Source organism: Centruroides vittatus, unplaced genomic scaffold, assembly GCF_030686945.1.
Source record: "Centruroides vittatus isolate TY-2023 unplaced genomic scaffold, ASM3068694v2 contig_3153, whole genome shotgun sequence".
Lineage (NCBI taxonomy): Eukaryota > Metazoa > Arthropoda > Arachnida > Scorpiones > Buthidae > Centruroides > Centruroides vittatus.
The window spans coordinates 167,893-170,580 of NW_027122030.1; the positions used below are offsets into that span (position 1 = coordinate 167,893).

General features: G+C 35.2%; 1 long non-coding RNA gene across 1 annotated transcript; it reads left to right on the forward strand.

Moving 5' to 3' along the window:
- Nucleotides 1-1,533: 1,533 nt before the first annotated feature.
- Nucleotides 1,534-2,340, forward strand: LOC136973364 (uncharacterized). The gene is made up of 3 exons (XR_010880483.1): nucleotides 1,534-1,601; nucleotides 1,678-1,767; nucleotides 2,152-2,340. It is a non-coding gene; the product is annotated as an uncharacterized lncRNA (long non-coding RNA).
- The last annotated feature ends 348 nt before the right edge of the window (nucleotides 2,341-2,688 follow it).

Consider the following 2,688-nt stretch of genomic DNA (forward strand, 5'->3'; position numbering starts at 1 on the left):
TCTGTGGTGGAGTGAAACAGGATGTAAGAAAGACTCAAAAATTTTTATATTTTTGTAAATAGTCATAAATTCAATTCTAATTAAAGAAATCCTGGGGTGTTCATATTATCATGTATACTTGAAAGTCTTTAATGTTTTTCTACAATAAAATACGGCAATCTTTGACAATACAATGTATAAAACACTCCTATAAATATATTTCGGAAGAATAGAGCTACGTGTTAAAAACATGGAACCAATAAATATATTTAACAGCATTTCCAGAAATTTCATTTCTAATTGAAATTAATAACGAAATGTAAATGTGAATAATGTGAAGCAAGCTGCGAATGCGAAAGAAGTATTTTAAAATTAGGTCGATAAAGCTAAATGAAAACAAATCGCGTAGAATAAAAATAAAGTTTCTCTTCGTAATTTGCGTTAAATCAAAATCATGTAAAAAAAGTCGTGTAAAAACAAAATAAGATGTATTATTCATTTCGTTCCTATTATATTTAAATTCGTTGAGTATATTAAACACATTCCTAATATAAGTGCAATACGAGTATAATATATCTGATTGAACAGAAAGTTCTCTCGCTTTTGGACGCATTTTATTTAGCCAAGAAAATTTTATGTACATTATTGACTTCAATCATCAATGTAATCACCGTTCTTGTTGACAACTTCCTGCCAACACTTATACAAGGAATGGATGCCATCTCGATAAAACTCCGGTGGCTGCGACTCGAAAAGTTGGTCAGGCTGGCCTCCAAGTCGGCTTCATTGTTGAACTCCTTGCCAGCCAGGTGACGGTCGAGCGCGGCGAACAGGTGATAATCGAAATGTGCAATGTCAGGACTATACGGCGGGTGGGGCAAGACCTCGCAGTTGAGGTCCAGTAGCTTCTGAGCGGGTCTGCCTAGCTGTATGTAGACGTGCATTGTCATGCAGCAGGATGGTGTTTTGGTGTTCCGGGCGGGTCCTCCGCCAGTTTCTGCTGCAGACGTCGAGTTGTTCGCAGTAGAAAGCAACTTTCTACTGCAGGCTGTATTTTGCGGCAGCAACTCGAACATGATGATTCCTTTAGAATCCCCGAAGGCAGAGAGCATGATCTTCTTGGATTAGGGATCTCCACTTTTGAAGCGTTCGTACCAATCGTATGCAGTTCTTCTGGCGACAGTGTCCGGGCCTAACGCAGCATTGATGTCAGTGATAGAATTGGTTGCTTTTTTGTTGGAACGATAGTCATAAACGAGGAGCAGGCGAACTTGCTCTTTGGTTAGCGGATGTTGGTTGGTCATGGTAGAGTAGAGTGAGAGGACTGGATTTGGTATTTTCTTATAGCACGTACCCCGACCTATTTATATACTATCATGGAACATTTTAGAATGTTCCAGAAAAAAGTTATTCTAGAAAGTTCCAAAAAGTACGAGAACTTTCTGTTCAATCAGATAATATTGAAATTGATTTATCATTTGCAATGAAATTTATAAGCGTTTATTTACCAATTTCACAATTTTTGTTCATGATAAATATTTTAATTTTTCAAGCTGTACGGAAACTTTATTGAAATCTATAGATTGGGTTCTGCTGATTTACCGTTAGAAACCAAAATGAAGGTAATAGAAATAGAATTTGAATGTATTTCTATTCGTCTATAAATTTAATATTATTGAACATTTTTCTCTTTAAAAGATGCTGAACTTTATGAAAAGATACGGTAAAACTCCATTTGGAGTAAGCATCGGTGGATTGTTTTACGTTAAAAAGAACTTCTTCATTCGAGTAAGTTCGTTCAGTGTATTATAGAGGTTGCGGCCGACGTTTTCATCGCAAAAACGTGTACGATGGACGTTTAGTGCCGCCTTCCTGTAAGCCTAGAAGTTTCACAATGGCGTTTGTAACGTCAGTGGAATCATACTAGACGTTCAAAACGCCATTGTGAAACTTCTAGGCTTACAGGAAGGCGGCACTAAACGTCCATCGTACACGTTTTTGCGATGAAAACATCGGCCGCAACCTCTCTATTATTTTCGACTTTATTAAACTTGTAAAAATATCATTTATAACTGCGCGTGTAGTTTACAAATCTATTTAATTGGAAAAATCGTAGTAAATACGCAACTCTCTTTAGATATATATAATAATTTTGTAAATAATGTTTTACAGGTTCTGAGTGCCTTATATTCATCTCTGTCTGTGTTGACAGAACTTTTAATTGCAAAGAAACCACCTTCTTGTAAAGTTGAGATTAGAGATCTCATTCAATAAAGCTATGGAATGAAATTGCCTCGTAGGCTGACTTGAAATTTTGAACAACAGCAGAGTTATTACAAGGAAATGAGGCATTTTTGTGTTCGAAAAGGGATTGTAGAATTATCGGAAAAATTTCAAATCTCGAAAAAGTCAAAGAAAATACTCGTTACGAACCTTCAAGATTTGACTCTCGACTCTTTCGTAGAAAGTTGCGGCATCCTTTCGACAATAAATTCAAAATAATTTATAAAATATATTGAAGTTTATTTTATGTTATTATTATTTTTTATTAATTTATTAACACACATATGTAATATATATAAACTATTCTCGTGTACGCTTTAAGGCATTAACGAAATCACCATTTTAATCCTTTGTATAACGTCTATTTTATGCTAACGCGTCTTAGCGTTCTTATCGCGTTTAATCTGTTTTCGGGTGTTAATATAA